At 42.9% G+C, this 22,544-nt stretch overlaps 1 long non-coding RNA gene across 1 annotated transcript in view; it reads right to left on the bottom strand.

The window, feature by feature from the left end:
- Positions 1-6,415: 6,415 nt before the first annotated feature.
- Positions 6,416-22,544, bottom strand: part of LOC133366453 (uncharacterized) — a 31,655-nt gene continuing 15,526 nt past the window's right edge. The window contains exon 3 of the long non-coding RNA XR_009758405.1: positions 6,416-6,459. This is a non-coding gene — a long non-coding RNA (uncharacterized LOC133366453). The remainder of the gene's footprint in view (positions 6,460-22,544) is intronic.

Genomic DNA, 22,544 nt, shown 5'->3' with positions numbered 1-22,544 from the left:
GTTGATTGCTTTTGGGCATAGCAATACCTCAATGAATCCAAAGGAAAATGGTGAAGTTCAAAAATGTGTTTGACAGTTGCTTTATTGACTTAAGAAATTACTTCTATTGACCTGTGTCTCTAGAATTAGATATAATAGTCAATGGTGATTTTCAGAGGTTAGAGAACCTCAATTGTCGAGACTCCAATAGATCCAACTAGGCACCTCCCACAAAGAATAGACTGCTATGCCATCCTTTTGGCCATTTATGTCTACAGGGAACATACATGCAGTTATGTCCATATCTACGTATGAGTGAAATCTGCTAGCTGATGCATTTGTTGTCCTTCCAGAGTATTTGTTTCCAAAACTTGCAAAATATTCCTAGATTTTAATAATTCTTCATATCCAGCTTGATATAGAACTTAATAATGGAAAATATTCAACAATAGGTATTAGTTCTTTCATATATCCTATAATTATCTCTCTTAGGACTACTTCTGATGTCAGAAGAGCACTATAGTTGCTATTTCCCCTTGATCACTTCCCATACTGCTCTAGTGGCATTTGACCACAGGACACTATTACCGGATTGTCAGTCTCTGAATCTGTCTCTGAGCCACAAAATTCTCTGTTTTTGTTTCTCACACGTGAGTGCAAAAGGCTGCAACCTTAGTATTCTCTTACACTCCCCCACCCTCTCTTTCTCTCACATCTGTTCCTGATACAAGAAGTGGATGTCCTTTTTACAGTGAGATTTTTAATTTATTTTTGGTAAGCCAATTTAAGAGACTCTTAGGGCTATAAAGTGGGATAGGTGTATTCTAAATAAATAAATACCAGCAACAAAAATCATTTCACGTTAGGAAATTTAGACGACTTTAAAAGGAAGTTAGAGAAATTAATGGAGGATAAAACCATCAATGACTGCTTGGCAATGATGATGGCTATATGCTACCTTCAGCATGCCTCTGAATATCCATTGCTGGGAACAACAACAGGAGAGATCTGTTATCATCATGATTCCTGCTTGTGGGCTTCCCAGGGGCATCAGATTGGCCATGACCACTGGGGGCAACAGAATGTTGAAACAGATTCAGCTCTTTGTGCTAATCCAGCAGGACTCTCTGTATATTCAGGCCCAGGCACATCACCTTCATGCCCAGATCAGGCCCAGGCTCCCCTTCTTTGTTGCCCCTCACTCCACCCGCTCTCTTGCAAACAAAACAAAACAAAAACCCATACCCTCTGTTTTTTCCTCAGCTGTACGACATACAATCATCGTTGACAAAGGAAGGCTTCTCTCAAAGATAATACAGATGGTTAGACATCAAAATACTACTCATGGAAAAGTATAGCTGATGTGAAAAGATTTATCACTGTGTATTTTAGGGATGCCAGGTCAGAAGCATCCCAAACCCTGAGATTTTGGGGGCGGGTCTGAGTGACATCACAGGGTGGATTCAAGTGACATCATGAGGTGGGTCCAAGTGACATCATGGGGCAGGTTCAAGTGATGTCAGTAAGCATGATACATTAAGCATCAACCACAGTTGCTTGGCGCATACAATTCATACAAAAACATTTATCTGATTGGAAATTAAGATAGAAATCTTAGCTAAAAGACGGAGCCTGGCTAGGGAACATTTAATCTAGCCAATTCGCTTCTGGCAAAAAGGGTTCAAGTGCCCTCAGGCCAGGCCAGTCACCAGAAGGCCATTGTAGGAAGAAAGAGCCTAGTGTGATGTTAGATGGGAGCACTCAGGAGTAAAGATGGATGCCCCCAAAGGCTGCAATTCTAAACACACCTACTAAGGGACTAAGCCCCATAGAACTCAATAGAACTTACTTCTCAGTATATATGGTTTGGATTGTGTTGTTGATAAAGCTTGACTAGGGATCCTTTGCAAAGACATCCATATCCAAGTAGGGTTGGCAACCCCCTGCCTGGAATGCCCTGCCCCTACCTTTTAACTTCCAAATTTCTTTACAGATTTGACCCTTCACTTCAGAAAGAGGCCTGAGTAATGAGTAAGAAGATTCTCTACCCTTTTCTGTCTCCCCTGTGGGCTGCTATAAACTCACTTCATCAGCCAACCCAATTCCAGTGAATATAATTGACAGAGAGAAAGCACACATGATTTGGTGTACTTTCATAGGCAGCAGCTTGGGAACAACAACATTTGCAGCCATGCTGCCCAGTATGCGAATTCTCTTTTACCACTATTGGACAAGAAACAAATAACAAGGTGCATCATCAGTGGGTTTAAGAAGGTTGAGCGGAGCGCATGGAACCACTGTTGTTGCTTCTATGGATGAAAGAGAGTGAGGATAAAGGTAAATGAAATGCAAATAGAAAAAGAAGAACAAAAGACAGTGATGATTTCTTAAATGTAATACCATACCAGCCACAACAAGATTCCTACGAGTAAGTCAGAAAACTAAGCATCCCACAACCAGTCAGGATTCCTAACCAAAAAATATGAAAAATGAAGAAATATTCGTATAAGCACGACTATCAAATATGTTTATTATTTACACAACCTGTAAAGATATTTATAGTGCAATCCTACGTTTATTTATTCAGAAGCAAGTCCCAATGTATTCAGTGGGGCTTACTCAAACAGGGACAGAACTGCAACCTCAAGCGATAAAGAACTTCATTCACACAACCCAAAATTCAGAATCTTGCCACTTTAAGCTGTTTTGCAACTGTTTATACTTGTTTTTATAGTTATTGGATTTTAAAGGGATTTATTTCTTATTGTGAGCTGCCTTTGTTTCCAGACTGCAACCCTGCCTCACAGGTTTGTTGGAAAGATTCCCATATATACACACACACTGGAGATGTAAAAATACATACACCCCATATAATGGTTTATTGTGAAAACCGGTTGATCATTGTAGAACATTAAAAAAATCAGTATTAGTTTCCTACATAATAAAAACAGTGATACCTAAGTAAGCCCTGCCTAATTGCTTTAAAAATAGGATTGGAGGAGAGAAAGATATACAACACAAACACAATTCTTTCCTATGTTCACTCAAAAGCCCCATCAATTTACAGCACAATCCTAATCATGTCTACTCAAAAGGAAGTCCTATTGAATTCAATGGGGTTTACTCTGGGTATGTTTACTCTGGAAAGCAAGTACTGGATTAAAGCTTCAATTTGGGAAGTTTGCAAAACACTGCCCTCTTCAAAATTTAAACCTGTCTGACTTCTACACACGAGAGAGAAAAAGACTGAAAGCTTACTTATTCAATCTGCGAGATGTTCAGAAAAGCAGGAAAAAGCATGTTTTCTGGGCCTTGGGCCAGTCACTGCCTCTCAGCCTCAGAGGAAGGCAATGGTAAACCCCCTCTGGATACCGCTTAACATGAAAACACTGTTCATAGGGTTGCTATAGGTCAGAATCGACTTGAAGGCAGACAATTCAATTTGACTCTTATTAGTTTTTGGCTCTATAATTCCTTGTTAGTCAAAACCCTGACTTCTTATTGGCTACAAACCTGAAAGGGCAGGGATTACAGCAGAATGTAGAGCAACTAAGAAGTTGTGGGGTTTGTCAGCTGACATTTTGGTGTATATCTCTGGAACCAGACCACCTAGAAACTTTTTTTTTAAATGAAAGCTGAAAGTCCAGAGATTAAGGTGAGTCACCCGGAGACCCAGAGGGGACCCCCAGAAACCGGAGTCTCCGGCTGAAAAACGGAGGTCTGATAACCCTAACATATTTCTATGAAAGCTCAACAAGATTGTGACATGTTATAAAGGGCCCAACATATTCATAGTGGTATTTAGGTAGCATATTAATACACTCGGTGTGTCTTGGATAGAGGAAGGTGATGCCTAATTTAATGAAAAGAAATCCTGAAAATTAGCAGTTGTGTCACCTCTGCAATTTTAAGGCTGCAATGCCAAACAAGCCTCACCGAAGGCAGTGTGAATACTGAGTAAACATGCATAAGAATGTGCTTCATGAGGGAGCTAAACAGAAATCTAGTTTAGACATACTTGATGATAGCCTCTTATTTGCAGGTTCTACCATGCAACTAGCACAAGTGAATTGGACCCTCTGATGGCCTGACACACATGAGGCTTGTTTGGCATTAATATACACACTGGTATATTTAAAAAAATGATTTTCTTTTTAATACCAGATTTACACAGATTTACACAAAACCAAACTTGCACAAAAGAGCAGTCAAAAATAAAATAAAATATGTGTGTTGCTTCAAGCCAAGCAAAGATCTGGAGTCTCTCCCATGAAAGGGTGCCACTTCCTCTCCTTCCCTTTTCCTTTCCAATCTCCTGTACCTGCAAGGGCAATTTTTATTTCTATTTTTAATAAAGTTATTTTGTGCAAGAGCAGTTCTGTGCAAAAGATCTGTTTCACGAGTGGAAAAAAGCAGGTTGCATCCTTTCTATTGGGCTGTTGGAATCAGAATGGAAGTAGGGGGTGTGGTGATAGAGCAGTACTCACAAAAATGTTGCCACACATGGAAAACCAATTCACCTAAAGTGTGCTTCAGGATGTCCACAGCTGGGTAGCAAGTGTTTTTATATTGGATTTTCTTCCCTTATCAGATTGTCCACAGATTGGGAAACTCCAAATTTAGCGAGGGGTGGGGAAGTGGAGTGTGGGCTGCCACTTGGTTGAAGAGGACATTGTGTGGACACTGACCAGCAGCTTCAAATCTTTAAACTGCAGTGTGAATGAGCTTTGTGAAAACAAATAAACAGGTCATTTGGAAGAGTCCACTGCAGGTAACACAACACAAGTTACAGAGAATGGTCTCATTGAACCTCCCTCACTCCAGAGTAGCCTGGTTGTACCATTTCATGAAGTGATAAATGGAATTTTTGCCACACATCAGATGTGTAGTAAATTATATGGTAACATTATCTCGTTACGCTGTTGTAGTTCCATTTCTGAGGCATAATCTTTGTCTGGATGGGAAACCATCAGAAAATCCTATGTATGTTGCTCTGACCTCCTTGGAGAATGATGGAACACAACAAATACAGCAGAATAAATGGTGCAGTGCATTGAACAGATGTTGAAGACCTGGAATTTTAGTTAATTAGCCTCATTTGTATTATCCTCCCAATCTCAAGAAGACCAGCAACTACTGAAGTTCAGTTGCACAGGTATCCATCCATAGCAAAGACATTTAAAGCAGACAGTGGCCTGATTCTTTATACTTACCAGGACCCTATCTGTATAGTGGAGAAACGGGGCCGTTTGCATGGAGACCAGCCTGTTTTTGCATGTAGATTTCCCCCTCCTTTTCCTGACCACAAAAAGTCCAAATTTCCGTAGGGAAGCATGTTTGTGTGAAAGAGTGTCAAATCCATTTTAACTGTGTAATCTACATTTGCTGGTATATGATTGAATCCTACCTACAAAACAGTGGCAGTCTAAAAGCAGCCAATCTCTCGTTTACAGTGAGAGGGGTAGGAATACAACATGATTTAGGTTTAGCCCCTAACCTGGGCCTCCTTTCCCAGGGTCATTCCCCACCTCATCCCTTAAAAGCCCCCATGTTCTGTAATCTGGCCCCAGCTTTATGAAATATGCTCAGACATTCGCAAATCTCCCAGTATGTGGCTGGGAGAAAAAGAATAGTAAATCATCCTTTCAGTTGCTCTGCATCCAAGATGGAGTAAATCATCTTGGGCTGTGAAGTATGCAGCTGGCAAAATGAGTGTTCTGATACAATCAGTACACACTGTAAGCGCAGCAGATCTGCAGGGTGGAAAGCAATCCTTTGTTTTCTTCTCTATAAGCCTGAGATGTCTTCTGTGTCCGTGATTCATTTCTAGGACTCACCAGAAGGGCATGATGTAAGGCTGTACCAATTAGTATGTGCTTAACAATTTCCCATAGTTTACAAGTGCTGTAATAGAAGACTAATTTCTGGCTTAATTAAAATCATGCTGTTGCTTCTGGACAGTATAGCAGCGTTGCTTCATTTCTGGCACTTTCTCCAGTATACATATTAAAATCACTTGCATATGTCCCCTCCCTTATTTTGCAAATCTGTTATAGGATTTTTGCAACTTAAATTGACAGGGTAATTAATAAATTATGGAGAGAGAGAAGGAAGTTCACCAATTTGCTATTTTGCAACAATTAAACCCCTACAGAAAGCTCATTTTCCCTTTACATTTAATAAAATGTAAGAGACCGAAATGAAGCAGACAGAGAATGGTTTCTGATAAAACACAAGACACGGGATAGGTTTAGATGATTTCAAGCAATGGAAAAGAGATCTCTTGCACTATCTGCCAAAAGGAAATAATAAGAATGGAGCCCAGATCTGGAGGTTTAAGGCCAAAACTACACGTCACATAAAACACATAGTTGCCACAGAAAACAGCAGCCACCAGTTTAATTTCTCCCTCCACCTCTATAATGTTGAAGACCACTTACCTATGTCCAAGTGAATTTCTCCACCCACATCAGTGGCAGCCTAAATGTGGGTGGAATAAATCACATGGTTGTCATTTTCACTGGCAGCCGCACATTATAATCAATGCATAGTTCCAACAAACTGCAATCCTAATCTTATTTATTTGGAAGAGACCCATTGCTATTGCTGAGGAAACATGGTTAGACTTGGACTATAAGCCTGAACTCTCATAAACACTTACCTGGCCCCATTGAACCAGATGGAACTCACTTCTGAGAAGACATGTGTAGGCTTGCGCTGTTAATCTCAGTTCCCTCCCAAATGTATCAAAGTTAGCCAGCTTCCTTAAATGTTTGCAAACGTTTTTATGCCCTGGCATTGGCAAAGACCAAAGACTAAATGGAATCTCTGTTGGGTAGCCATTTCTTCCTTTGCAGAAATCATCCTTAACTTCAAGGTTGAACCTTAACCGGTAAGAAGTGGCTGTGCTTCCAAGAGGATACAGAGAACATATGAAAACATTTTAGGGAGCTCTGTTGAAATCATGGGCAAATTCCCCTCAAATTGCTTGAGAATCTGTCTCTCCTCCCCATCCCCAAGTTTTCCTGCAAAATGCTAGTAAGGAAAATACCCTGTTTTTGAGTTTTCAAAAAAAAAAAAACTCAGGAAGAAGACAAATGGGTGAAACTTCTCCTCAATTCCCTGCCAGTCTCCCCATATCCTTGCCAGGGGAAAAATACTAACCCCATAAGAAGGGAAAGGATAAGTAGAGGTAGAAGAGGCCTTGCTGGTCTCTTTATTTCAAACTGAATCAGGAGGCAGAGGAAACTATGCATCTCATGTGCTCCCAAGCAGAAAATGATGCTGTCAGGAAAATCTTTTCCAGTTAATGAAGAAAATCAGCAAAACATTTTGTGGCATCTCAAAGGCTAACACATGTGTTTTGGCATGTCCTCAGCTTTCATGCACAAAAGATGAGTGTCTTTAGTGAACCTTCCCTACTTCTAGTTACTCCTTCCCCCTTTCCAAAAAACGAGTGTTTGCTTGAAAGGGAGAACTGATACAGAGGGCCAGCTAATAACAGTTTTACTCCATTACAAATGGGACCAAAATTCAGAGGAGTCTGCGCCTGGCTTGTAATTGGGTGAAGCCCTCCAAACAGGGGATTCTGTATTCTGAACTCCTCATATGAATTTGGAAATGGAGAGTTCAGAAAACGTTGGCTTCTCCAGGATGTTGCTGGACTGCAACTCCTAGCATCCCTGATTATCAGTTATGCTGGCTGAGGCTGATGAGCACTGGAGTCCAATGTTTAGAAGGCCACCCCTCTGTTATAGTCCAGGGCAGGGGTAGCTAACCTATGACCCTCCAAGTGTTGTTGGACTCCAGTTCCCGTCAGCCCCAGCCTGCATAGCTAATGGTCAGGGGTGATAGAAATTATAGTCCAGCAACATCTAGAGGACCCCACCCGTGCCCTAACACTATTTATTTATTATTTGATTTATATTGCGCCCTTCCTCCCAGCAGGAGCCCAGGGCGGCAAACAAAAGCACTAAAAATACTCCAAAACATCATAAAAACAGACTTTAAAATACATTAAAGCACAACATCTTTAAAAAGATTTTTTTTAAAGTTTTCAAAACACCTTTTTTTTAAAAAAAGGTTAAAAACATTTTTTTAAAAAAAGGTTTAAAAACATATTAAAAAGCAATTCCAACACAGGCACAGGGTGGGATAAGGTCTCAACTTAAAAGGCTTGTTGAAAGAGGAAGGTCTTCAATAGGTGCCAAAAAGATAACAGAGATGGAGCCAGTCTAATATTTAAACAGAGGGAATTCCAAAGGGTAGGTGCCACTACAGTAAAGGTCTATTTCCTATGTTGTGCAGAACGGACCTCCTCATAAGATAGTATCTGTAGGAGGCCCTCACCTGCAGAGCGCAGTGATCGACTGGGTATATAAGGGATAAGACAGTCTTTCAGGTATCCTGGTCACAACCTATATAGGGCTTTGTATACCAACACTAGAACCTTGAACTTGGCCCGGTAGCAAATGGGCAGCCAGTGCAATATTTTCAGCAGCAGGGTGATATGTGGGCATTCTGCACCAGTTGCAGCTTCCGGACCAACCTCAAGAGTAGCCCCACATAGAGTGCATTACAATAATCCAGCCTGGAGATTACCAATGCATGGACCACAGTGGTCAGGCTATCCCAGTCCAGAAATGGCTGCAGTTGTCTTACCAGCTGAAGCTGGTAAAAGGCACTCCTAGCCACTGAGATCACCTGGGCCTCGAAAGATGGATCCAGGAGCACCCCCAGACTACAGACCTGCTCTTTCAGAGAGAGTACAACCCCATCCAAAGCAGGCAACTGACCAATTATCTGAACTCGGGAGCCACCAACCCACAGTGCCTCCGTCTTGCTAGGATTTAGACTCAGTTTATTGGCCCTCATCCAGCCCCACCACTGAGCCCAGGCAGCAGTCCAGGGCTTGCACAGCCTCTCCTGATTCAGATGTTACAGAGAAATAGAGCTGGGTATCATCAGTGCACTGCTGACACCAGAGCATAAAACCATTAGCAGGTGTTTAGGATGGAGATATAATGGGCTTTATACTCAACAGTTAACTAAAATGAGAGCCATTTCCTAATTTTGCGTCTTGTTTCCTTTTTCATACCTGCTGGTATAGTCTTATGAGATACTTAAATTTGAAGGAAATAACTTTTGTAGGAGGAATGTTTAAAAGGAATGGCCCATACATTTGAGCCATTAAACTCTGGCAATAACTTCCTTAGTTACGCTGCACAGTCATCTTTGTCATGGCTAACGGAAGGTATGATGCATGAGAACTTTAGACATGTTCTCATAGGGCTGTGGTAAACAACATCTCATGGTTTAAATAAGGATTGTGGATAATTCTCTCAGTACAAAGGTAATTATTTTTATATGTTGTAACACCAAAGGGTCATATTTATGCTTTAATGCTCTTACAAATTCAGACTACATGTTATTTCAGTGTTTCAAACCTCAGCAGTCAGGATGTTTTAACTGCCTCACTCTTATCTTTAGATATTACCTTAGTAAATTGTTTTTAATTCTGCTATGCTTCAATCCTTAAAATTAAAAATCCATCTAGTTATCTGTGGGAACAATCCTGCTGTCCCTTTGTTGAAGACAGGACATGGGAAGCCCCATGATCAAATGAGCAAAGGGATTGCAGAGGAGAAAGTATGTTGTTGCATCAGTCAAAGAGCGATAGCTATTGGGCATCAAGTTCATTTAGAAGGCAAAAATAAATAAAATAAAAATAAATCTCCCCACCTCTGCACAGCTCACTGGTACCCAACATCTTAGATGCTTGTTCACATTATGTGGGTGTAAGAGGCACAGAACCCATTAGGTCCTGGCAGCAGATGCAGTGTATATGTGCAGGGCTTGGAGCACCCCATGGCCCAATGAGAGAGCAGGGGGCCTTGCTATGGCCTGACACACTCCTTCATGCCCATCATTCCAGGAATCTCTGTATCCTGCTCTCCACTACACATGGGGGGGGAGAGAGAGAGAGAGAGAGAGATTGCACACTTGGTCCATAAAGCAGTTATGTACTGCACATGCTTAGCTTAAGTATTTATAGTTTTAATAATGCTGTCGTTTTCAAAACCCAAGGACATATTCAAATGACATTCACACTTGACCACAGCATTGTGGGAGTTCCTTCCTTAAAGCAAGGTTTCGTGCTATTGTGGGAGAATGTGAATGAAGAAACCGCATTAAGAGGGACCAAACACCACAGCAAATGTCACCCTCCCTCCCAGTTGGAAAATCAAGTGGCAAAGCTATTGTGAAAGGACTGTGCTATAGGCCTTTAACACTTTATGAAGATGAATGCCTTCGGCAAACTAATAGAAGGAAAGCCACTATTTCTGAGATTTATGGTATGCTTATATTGATAGTATGTGGAAGCTTGCAAGGCCTGAAAAGGTTTTAGAAGGATAATATTGGGGAAAACATACCTGAATGCAATGTGGAAGAAATCCCCTTTGAAAACTGGGTCAGCTGCAGTTAGAGAAGCTGCTTTAAAGGTGGCTTGGTCAGCACAGCCAAATTTAATGTCCCCCAGTTGCTGGAGGGGTTGTAATGCTCAAGGTTGCCTCATGTGGAACACTTTGGGGACCTCATTGTTGATCACCTTTCCAAAATTTCGAAACAGCTAGCTGATCCCTAAATCTCCCTCATTGGTCCTCTGACCCATGCAACTGGGATAGAAACTGTTGCATATGGACCTCATCATTTATTTATTTATTTATTTATTTATTTATTTATGCGATTTAATCTGTTGCCCATCTGGCTGGAAACCCAGCCACTCTGAGCGACGTACAAAGTAAAGGTATATAAACATCACAACATCAAAAAACAAGCAATAAAACTAAAACAACCAGGTAAAAGCTACTAAGGTTCAATAAGGCTTCTAGCCCGTATAGTCCAAAAGGTGCGTCATTTGCGAAACCGAAAGCGGCACCTCCTCTCACTCTCAGCATCCAACGTCCAGTGTAGTAAACAGCAAGGGGGTGGCATAAACAGGCCCCACGAAGACGCGACCAACAGGAAAGTTCTCCTTAAGAAGCCAAAGGCAAAGGCGCTGAGAGGCAAACGCGGCCGATACAAAGAATTACCCTTGTTGTGGCAGCAGCGAGGACAATAATTGCCCAAGTCTGGAAGACGTCCTTGGAAGACAATTGTTATAGCCATATCTGGACCCATTCTACATCAGGGACTTTTGAGACAGTGTGGTTTCTTTTCCTTTCCTTTATTCATAAAGGGTTGAGAGTAAGAAGTTGCCAACTTCTCATGTGCGTTTTTGGAGACTGTTTGACATGGTACTTAGCCAAGGCAAATCCTAATGGGGAACTCCAGTCACTTACACCCTCCCTGTTTGTTAAAAAAAAATTGACATGAGATCTGTGTTTGTTTGTTTTCCTGTTGGTTTTATATTTGGCTGTACGATTGCTAAAATCAATAAACAAATATTTTTTAAAGGGGGGAAACGTACATGAATCAGACCTGATTGAAATCATTTGGGTTAGAAAGTGTATACACACACACTATTAAAAAACACATACAGTTATATTTTTCACAAACTTGAAGAAACCTCTCAAGTTGAGAGTTGGGGGGAAATTTGTAAGGAAAAAAATTACATTGTTATCCTTAATGCTTTCATTTACAACTTTATTTGCTTTTCCTCACCAGAGTGGCTAGCTATATTATGAGACAACTACCTTTCAAAGAAGCTCTGTCTAGCAGGAACCTACACACACTGATGCAGGGCTGACATCCTGGAGAAAACACCCAATTTAAAAAGCTTAATGAAGGCAATTTGTTAACAATTTCACACGCCATTTGACTACAGATCTTGAGTGTCACATTTTACTGTGCAGTTCCACCCTCCCCTCCCCCAGTACATAGTGTGTTGCATGCCGTTTTAGAGATTCATTAATCATCTTTTCATCACGGCAAAGTTCAATGCATCTCTCTCAGTAGGAGACCTAAAGAAGCACTCTGCTCTAAAATGAGCTACACCATGGGAAAATGAGAATGTACACATTCAGCTAAGCAACTAAAAGATCCTTCCTGAGAAATCGAGGATACTCCCTTGAACTACAGGATGCTCCACCTATTGTGAGGCAGAGGTGAAAATAAATCAAAAAGGAGACAGCATGGAAAAATGTAAAATAAGCTTTATTTATTTTGCAGATGAAATGAATTATACAAAGCTGCTAACAGTGATTCCATTCAGCCTCCTCTAGCAGTGGTTTCTCAAGGCTCGGTTGCATCACCTTCCCAGCCATATCTCCATCAGTCAGAAGAGTCTTTCTCTTACTCATCATGACAGATGATTCTGCATTACAACCCATAGGCTTTTCATCCTGCTGCAGCCTTAAAAAAAGCTGAGACCCCCAATAACAAAGGGCTGTATGCTACTTGACCCAAGCAGAAAATAATAATGGTGATAGCCATGCCAAAACATTTTCTATGGCCCCAAAATTACATGAAAGCATTGCTCTAAGATTGGGGGGGGTAATCTAGATGACACTTGAGGGATCCCTCACAGCTCTGTGGTTCTTGATTGAAAGTCTAAGGTTTGCTCAGGAGAGGATTAATGAAACAGGCACAACCACCTGCCTGAAATTATCTTGATGGCCCTGGCACAGCGACTACTCATCTTACTTTGTTAAGGAAATATTTCTCAATGGAAGGAGAGAGCCAATCAGGAATGAGGGCTCCCCTCTCCTCCCCTCCCCTCCCACCATATGTGAAAGAAAAACTGCTGGTCTTGCAGCTATTGCTGGGGGACATACAGAGGTCTAGTTTTGCTCTTTGTGAGAATCCAGTGCTATGGCACTCGGGACCTCCTCCCACTCCCTAACCAGTATCTGTCAGAGCATGGGTCACCAACATAGCACCCATGGGTACACATGCATCCCCAGAGGTCTTCAGTGGCACCCACAGCTCCCCTACCCCTACCCCATGACCAGTCTTGTGGGAGAGAATTCCATAGTTTAAGTATACACTATGTGAAGAAGTACTTTCTATTATCTATCCTTCATTGGATAGCCCTGACTTTGAGTATTATGAGAGAAGAAAAAAATCTCTCCACTTTCTCTACACCATGCATAATCTTATACACCTCTATCATGTCCCCCCTTCACCACTTGCTCCTTTCACCAGTACATCATTTGGGGGCTCCTGAGCCTTTCCTGCCACAGGGGGAGTAACAAGACAGTGGTAGATTCCAGCAAGGCCCCAGAAGGCTGAGGCCCACCCCATAAGATCAAAACTATCTGGCTATATTACTGTCACTGCCTACAAAGCTGGGACCCAAGACTATTTCTTGGAGACCTACCAAGGCCTCTTTCTGAACTGCAAGCAGTCATGGTAGCAAATCCATCTTCTCTGGGGTGTGCGCATGTTTGTCATCTTGTAACTAAGAACTAGTGGCTGAGGTTGCTTCTCTCCTCCCCCCTCCTCAATTGTGTGTGTGTGTGTGATTTTTTTGTCTGAGGGCAGGGACTGTCTTACTATTGACTTTAGTAAACTACTCTGGGAGCCTTTTTTGTCTGCAGAGCAGGGTAAAAATGTGCTAGAGAATATTCTGGAATGATTGCAGCTTCTGCAGCAGACACACAGGTATTCTGGAGCAGACAAGACAATGTGGACTGGGGTTCCTGAAAGAACAGCCAATGTAAGGCATGACTTGTTACTCTGGCACAGGTCACATGAACTACCATGGACAGAACAAACTATCCCTGCCTATGAGAGTACCCATAAATGAAAATGAACCTATTAACAGCTAAGCTTCATCACTTGCATTATACAATCTCATCCGCTCAAAAGGTCTGACAGTATTTTCCCTGTGCTTCCTATCAATATGTGCTTCCTCCTCCTGGAGCTGCAGGATCGGAGGGTTCCCACCCCACCCTAAAACAATGCTACATATATGCAAATATGTTCATGCAGCCATACAGAACACATCCCACCCAGCGTGCCAAAAAAGGGACCATCTTGAGACTGGGTCATAACATAGCCAACTGAGCTTCTACTAAAAGAACTTACAGGAAAAATGGGTTCTTGGAAAAGCAAAAAGCTTTGTTTTTTGTTTCTCACGCTCTGGTCGTTAAAATTTAGCATAACATTTTGTTTTCCATGGAGGAGAAATTAAATGCTAGTTCTCATTAATGTCCCAATGTTCCTCCTCAGCTGAGTGTCTCTGAATAAAGTTTGGTAGAGTTCAAAGAAACCAATATACTGTGCTCAAATGTATGCAAAGAATGTAAGGGGGGGGGAGCTACAAATTTTTGTTTGCTTTTAATTAGAGATGGATTTCTCATCTGCATTACCCCAAGCAGGAAAAAAAAAATGAAGGACAGCCTCTGAAACTGAGCAGAGTCTGCCCTTTCTGGGCCTCCTCTAGGTTTACGTAAGACTTAAAACAATGCAAAAACAGAGCCCTGCTCAGAGTCTTTTCACATCAGCTGATCTTACAAGGCATGCAAATTGTGGGGAAGATTTCATGTCTCGGGATATATTCAACAAGTTTTCATTAGGCTTAAGATACACAAAACAGGAAAAGCCCAAGCAAGGTGCCTCGAGGTTTCAAAGGATATTGTTAAGCAATTTAATTTCCTTTTCAATTACTGACCAACCTAACACACAGGTCCCAGATTTCAACATTGTTTTGTTGGTTTTGGATGCTGCTACCTCATTTCCACCTCACTTGTGGGCCCCTGTTGCTCTGTATCGTATGTCATGAATGGTCTTGGCTAGAAAATGAAAATTGGCATTCTCAGTGGAGTGGCCTGAGCAGTCTACAGTAGCTTATAGTAGTCAAACCCAGGGCAGCAGGGGTGGGGTGGGTGAGAAACAACTTTTCATTGAAATCCTGGTGCGCTATGGCTCCATTACTCAGCAGAAGCAAAGAATACAAACAGGTAAAACTGTAACTAAAGCAAGGAATTGCTTTGGAGTCCACAGTTTAAGTCAAGGGCAGGGAACCTGTGGCCCTTCAGGTTCTGCTGGACTCCAGTTCCCACCATGGGATTGCCAGCATGTCAAGTCAGCATGATCAATGGTAAGGGATGATGGAAGCTATAGTCCAATATCTGGAAACCCCCAGCTTCCCCAGCCCTAGCTTAAGGTGGATTGGGCTGATGGGAGTTGTAGTTCAAAAAAGTAACTTTTCCAAGCTCTGGGAAATATCCACCAGTGTTCTGTTGCAATTTTTACATCTTTGCTGGATTGTACACATACTCTATATTTGATAAACCTTCAACAGAAGAAATGGATTTGGCTTGCTGTGGATAATTTAGCTAGTATTGTAGCTTTGTTCTTCCTGTACCCCAGAAGTGAGTGTATGTAGAAGCAAATTTGGCAAAAGCTACTAATCTGAACTTTTCTGTTCATTCTTGGCTCCGAGGCTGACTAAAAGAGAAGTTTCTCTGTCAGATTAATAGCTTACCATTTGTATCTGAAACACCAGTGCCAGAGAAAATTCACAACGCCAGGATACTTACTATGCCATTGTAATTGAAATCAGAACATGTTTCCTTTTGCAGAGAAATCTGGAAAAGGGCAACTTTGCTGGCAGCCAATGGTCAGCATTCAAACACAGAAAGGCTGATGTTCACATACTTTGACAATTGTCAGTGGCTACTGTTGTTATAATTTAGAATGAAATAAAACATAAAACAAAACATAATTATTTTGAATATAATCCCTGAAGAGTTTTTGGGGTCCTCAAGAAAGAAAACATTTAGATACGGAAGGCAGGGCTGCTTAAAAGTTAACCATTCAAGTTCATCCTTGGGCCAGTTTATTGGGAGTTCAAAGTGGAATTTAATTAATTGTTTAAGGGAACAGATGCCGACAGCCCACAAGTTCCCATGGACAGCCATCCCTTCGACACAGATCCCGCTCCGTCTGCAAGCACTCCAACAAAGCCATTGGGAAGCCACCTCGCGTGTGCATGCCAACTGCACCCCCCCCCCAGGATTCCCTGCCTGGCACTTCAAACGCTTCCCCACCAACCTGCTTCCCGCCCCCTGAGATCAATTCGGCACCTAGCGAGCCTGTGCTGTCAGATGTGCAGCCAGAGGATCATCCCCCTCGCCCCGCGCAAGACGACGTGAGAAGCGGGACAGTCAGAAGGTGGTATTTTGGAGGAGTCAGAGATTACGAGCGAAGACATTTCCTATTTAAGGCAGCACCCCCCTGATTGGGGTGCTGAGTCAACTTACTCCACACGCTGCAGAGCATGCCTAGGTAGCTCAGGCAGAGTCAGTAGTGAGTTAGCATAGACAGGTTTATGAAGCGCACTGCTTTTGATGTAACCATCACTCTAATAAAGCAAGAATTAATTGCAGCCTCGCCTCCATCTTGTGTCTCGCGCTCTAGGCAGGACACTGGGTAGGATTGCCTAAACAAAAATGTTTTAGCAGGTGCTGAAAAGAGTACAATGAAGGTGTCTACCTAATGTCAATAAGCAGGGAATTCCAAAGCGTAGGTGCTGCTACCCCAGCCTTTCCCAGCTAGTGGGCTACCAGATGTTGTTGGACCGCAATTCCCATCTTTCCTGACCATTGGCAATGCTGGCTGAGGCTGATGGGAGTTGTGGTCTGTGACGCCCTTCCCTGGCTCTCCCTGTCAGGTTCCTACCCGCTCGTGGTTACTGCCTGTCTCTAGGCACCACCAGGGACTCCACCAGTCCGGACTGTCCTTTTATATGGTTTCTCTCCCCGCTCTAGCACAGATCTCAACAGATCCCCCTGCTAGGCAGCACCACCAGTCACATCCTATAACCAGTAGTCCCAGAGACTCTGCTTGGTCTTAGTATTAATCCAAACTCCACCCTCTCCTCTCAAAACCCACCAAAACAACCCTCTCAAGTCCACCAACGTCCACACACCACATCCCCCCAGATTTACCTGTTATTCTTCCTTTTTATACTGTCAGCCATTTTAAACACTCAGCCAATCATCCAGCATTCTACTGCCCATTCACTCCCCCTCCTCTTTCACTCCACTTACCATGTATCTTCTAAACAAACAGCACTTACCCTATTTACACTAATACAGGATCATCACATTTCCCCCCCCTTAAAACAACGGCAGAGTATTATTCCTGTTCCAGGATTTATACGTTGCGTTAACAATATAAACAAGTCTCTATGGGGAAAATGTCTTTCTTTGTTCCTCCGTCTGGTCATGTCACTGCAGTCCCAGCCACTTGCCTGGAAAGTCCATCGGCCAGTACATTGTCCTTGCCTTTTATGAACTGGAAGTCCACTTGATAGTCCTGTAGGGCCCAGGACCACCTCTGCAGCATAGTGTTATGGTTCTTCATAGTCTGCAACCATAACAAGGCCCGATGATCCGTAGTTACTGTGAATCTTCGTCCCCACACGTATGGGCGCAACTTATTCAGTCCCCACATGACCGCTAGGCACTCCTTTTGGACCAACGAATAGTTTTTCTCCCTCGGCGTCAGCTTGCGACTCAGATACGCCACTGGATGTCTGGTGCCTTCTCTCTCCTGCAGCAAGACGACTCCCAGCACGAGGTCCGACGCATCTGTAGCCACGATGAATGGTTGCTCATAGTCTGGTGCTATTAATATGGGTCCTTGGCACAAGGTTTGCTTCAGCAGATCAAAAGCCTTCTGACATTCATCCGTCCATACCACACGCTCAGAACACTTCTTCTTGGTCAATTCATGCAAGGGGATAGGCCACGATTGCACTGCCTCTACCTTGCTCCATAAGGGGGTGATTTTCCCACTCCCCACCTTATGTCCTACATAGATTACTTCACTCACAACTTTCCCATTCACACAGCACGGTACAGATCTGACTGGGGCATGCTCTCCAGTATCAATGGAATGTCTGGCTATACTGGTTCGGCCAGGTTTATTGCCAAAGAGATTCCCATAGTTTTTCAAAACTCTCAGGATCTCTTCTGACCATTCCAATTGATCTACCCCTCCTTTATCTTTGCTTTCCTGTACCAAATCTGGAAGTTCAGGCCCACTTCCCTCAGGGAATAAGGTAACTTGCAACACCTGTGCATCCCTGGTATGGTAAGGCTTCAACATATTTACATGAACCACTTTGCTTTTGTTTAATTAGTCTGTGGTGATTACATACGTCACTGTGTCAAGCCTTTCTCTGATGGTATATGGTCCTTCCCAGTTAGCCTGTAATTTGTCATGTTTCCTGGGTATGAACGCCATAACCATATCTCCCACATCATACACATGTTCCCTGGCTGTTCTGTCATACCAGTAACTTTGCTTCTGCTGTGCTTGACTCAAATTCTTTTTCACCACCTCCATCATTGATGTTAATTTATTGCTGAATTCCAATACAAAATCTACTACAGATGTTTTGTACTCTCCCAGGGTTCCTTCCCATGAATTTTTTAATAGTTCCAAAGGTCCCCTCACTTTTCTAGTGAACATTAGTTCAAAGGGTGAGAAGCCTGTTGACTCTTGAGGGACTTCTCTGTATGCAAATAAGAAGCATCCCAAACGTTCATCCCAGTCTTGTGGGTGATCTTGAACATAGCTTCTTATCGTGCCCTTCAAAACTCCATTGAATCTCTCTGTTAACCCATTAGTGGCGGGATGGTAAGTAGTGGTCTTTAGATGTTTTAGACCACAACATTTCCACATACATTGCATCCCTTCTCCCATGAATACACTGCCTTGATCCGTCAGCACTTCATGAGGGAAACCCAGCCTCATAAAGATTTTTAATAAAGCCTCTGTCACTACAGGGGCTTCTACAGATCTTAGTGCTTCTGCGTCTGGGTACCTGGTGGCAAAATCCACCACCACCACTAGATATTTCTTGCCATGCCTTGTGGGTCTGGAAAAAGGGCCCACCAAATCTATTCCCACTCTATAAAAGGGTTGTCCAATTATAGGAAGGGGCTTTAAGGGTGCCTTAGTCCTTACTCCACTTTTTCCCACCTTTTGGCATATACCACAAGATAGACAATGTTGTTTTACATCTTTGGAGATGTTTGGCCAATAATAGTGTGCAGCCAATCTCCTCTTGGTCTTTTTTATTCCCAGATGTCCTGCACATGGGACATTGTGGGCTACCTCTAGCAATCTGGTTCTGTATTTGCTAGGTACTATCAATTGCTTCACTGGTTCACATTCATCCTTTCTCTCAGCAGGCATCCACAGTCTATATAAAATCCCATTCTCACACACAACTTGATTCCTCAGTTTGTCAGTGAAAGGAATCTGTTGGGTCAGGGCTTGCTCCTTTATTTGATTCAAACTGGTATCCTTATTTAGTTCTTCTCTGAAATGCTCTGTCTCTTCCCCAGAGACCAGCTGATACAGTTTGTCTCCTTCAACAGGCCTACCAAGGGTTGCTATGGGGACCTGAGGCTCGGAAACAGATTCCACCCTGTTTCCTTCAACCCCCCTTAACATGGCTTCTTTTTCTCTGCCAAGTTGCTGTCTGGTCACCACATATATTTTCCCTTGGGCTCCCATAACATCTCTTCCCAGTATCACTGGTTCTTGTTGTTGGGCATTAATGCCTACTTTATATCTGCCCTCTCGGCCTCTCCACGCCATTTTCACTAGGGCCACAAGCAAGCTTTCTGGTTGACCCCTCACTCCTTGGATATTCACCGTTTCCTGAGGGAATATTTCTTCAGATTTTATTAAATCTGGCCTCAGTAACGTCTGAGCGGCACCAGTGTCAAGCAATGCCCAATAATTTGCCCCTTGTACACTCACTTCCTCTCTCAGACTTGAATCAAGGTCTGTTACTTCTGTCCAGTTTATCTGGCAAAACTGAACCTTTTTCGCTGTTTCTAAAGCCTTGGGCTCTGTTTTCACTGCCCTTGTCTGAGCAGGATTACTAATGGGGTTGGCAACCTCACATTGAAAACGTAGGTGCCCCGGTCTACCACATTTGTAGCATAATTTCTCCTCACTTTTAGGGTACACAGATCCACTCTGGGGTGTCCTGTGCCCTTCAGATTTTATTGGAGGACTCACTCGTTGTGGTACCACATCCCTTCTGCCAGCATTATATGGTCTGGGTTTAAACTCTCTTGATGTTTTCCCCACCCAGCCAGTTCTATTGGAGGCGAAGTGATCCGCCATCTCTGCGGCCTCCTGCACCGATGTAGGGGAACGGTCTTTGACCAGGAGCCTTATTTCTGGTGGTAACTGATGGTATAATTGATCCAGTATCATGAGGCTTTTCACCTCTTCCACTGATTGAGCTTTGGCACTACTCATCCACTTTCCAAATATATCCATCAGCTTTGCTCCCAGTTCAACAAAAGACCTCCCTGCTTGGATCTGACAGTTTCGGAATAACTTTCTAAAATAGTCAGGTCCCAGTCTGAATCTTTTGTAGACTGCCTCTTTAAACTCAGCATAGGTGACGGGCCTGTCTGAGGGGAAATATTGGTATACCTCTGCCAATTCCCCTTTGATCAGGTTTGATAAATACTGCATGTATTTATCTTCAGGTAGCCCCCACAACTGAGCTGCCTTTTCAAAGGTTGTGAGATAAATTTGAGGATCTTGACCAGGCTCATAGACAGCAAAGTCCTTTGGAGTAATTTTTATTTTTTCTCCATCTCTGTCTTTCCTTGTCTCATCAGAATGAAAATTCTCTTTCAAATTTTAACTTTTCTGCCTGTAATTCCGCATCCACTCTCATTCTCTCAGTTTCCATCCGCAATCTCTCAGCTTCCAACTCCCTCTGCTTGTCTTTTTCCTCAGCCTCCCATCTTAACTTCTCTCTCAAGTACTCTATATAAGTGGGATTGCTTAAATATCCTTCTGGGGTCTCTTCCCTGACAGGTTGTTTTTGCTGGGCAGTTGCAAATCCTATAAGTGCTACCCTCAATTCATCTACCCCTTTACCCTCGTGAGGTAAATTGAATGTTATGCACTTCTCCACCAGCTCCTCTCTTTTCATTTTTATATATTCAGCCATGGTGTTTGAGTTCACTCACTCTTTGCCACACACTCTTTGCCAGACACTCTCACAAGTAATCTTGTTGTGTTATTTCTGTTTGCCACACCACTGGTAGGGATTCTCTAGTATTCGTATCTCACTGCTACAGCCAACACCTGTGATGTAGTCTCCTTTGTCACCACGTGTCTTTGGGACTCTCTTTGGTTCGTATCTGGATTCTCTGTTGTTCGTATCCCACCGCTACTGCCACCACATGTGACACCCTTCCCTGGCTCTCCCTGTCAGGTTCCTACCCGCTCGTGGTTACTGCCTGTCTCTAGGCACCACCAGGGACTCCACCAGTCCGGACTGTCCTTTTATATGGTTTCTCTCCCCGCTCTAGCACAGATCTCAACAGATCCCCCTGCTAGGCAGCACCACCAGTCACGTCCTATAACCAGTAGTCCCAGAGACTCTGCCTGAGTCTCTCTATCTGGTTACCTCTGTGACTGAGTGCTAAAGCTGTACCAATCCCTTTGATTTACTCAGACTGCTTGTGGTGTTATTCTCTTCACCGCTGCCACCATTTGTTTCCCTTCAGCCTTGGTATTTACCTTACCCTCCCTTCTGGTCTGTGAAACCCCAGCCAAGGATCAGGCCTTTGGTAAACCAAATATATTTATTAAATAACAAAGATAACAAGATTTCTTTAAAAGGCACTTAAGCATATGGTTACATCTATTCCTGAGGTACTGGTCTTAGTATTAATCCAAACTCCACCCTCTCCTCTCAAAACCCACCAAAACAACCCTCTCAAGTCCACCAACGTCCACACACCACATCCACCTCACATCCCCCCAGATTTACCTGTCATTCTTCCTTTTTATACTGTCAGCCATTTTAAACACTCAGCCAATCATCCAGCATTCTACTGCCCATTCACTCCCCCTCCTCTTTCACTCCACTTACCATGTATCTTCTAAACAAACAGCACTTACCCTATTTACACTAATACAGGATCATCACATGTTCCAACAACATCTGGTGGCCCACTAGTTGGGAAAGGCTGTGCTACACTAAAAGATCAATTTCCTACAAGAGCAGAACAAATATTATGTGGCATCTGTAAAATGGAAAGCACACCTTGAACTTGGTCTGGTAGGAAATCAGCAACCAGTGCAGATTTCAGACCAGAGGTATTATGTGCTGATAGGGTATCATTCATGTCAGCATTCGTGCCACAGCATTCTGCACTAACTGTAGTTCCCGGGTCAAGTTGTGCTGCATGGGAATTTCTGTGACTTTGGCTGACTGGCTGCCAGGATTTTTTTAGTTCTGGTTTTTGGTTAGGAATCCTGACTGGTTGTGGGATGCTGAGTTTTCTGCCTTACTCACAGGAATCTTGTGGTTGGTATGATATTGCATTTAGGAAATCATCACTGTGTTTTCTTTTTCTGTTTGCATTTCATTTACCTTTAACCTCACTCCCTTACATCCATAGAAGCAACAACTGTGGTTCCATGTGCTCCACTCACCCCCCTTAAACCCACTGATGATGCTCCTTGTTGGTTGTATGATGGTTTGTTTCTTGCCTAATAGCGTTAAAGAGAATTCACATACTGGGAAGTGTGGCTGCAATTGCTGTTGTCCCCAA

This window comes from Rhineura floridana, chromosome 1 (assembly GCF_030035675.1).
Source record: "Rhineura floridana isolate rRhiFlo1 chromosome 1, rRhiFlo1.hap2, whole genome shotgun sequence".
Lineage (NCBI taxonomy): Eukaryota > Metazoa > Chordata > Lepidosauria > Squamata > Rhineuridae > Rhineura > Rhineura floridana.
The sequence above is the reverse complement of the archived record's forward strand: the minus strand, read 5'-3'. Positions and strand labels throughout refer to the sequence as shown.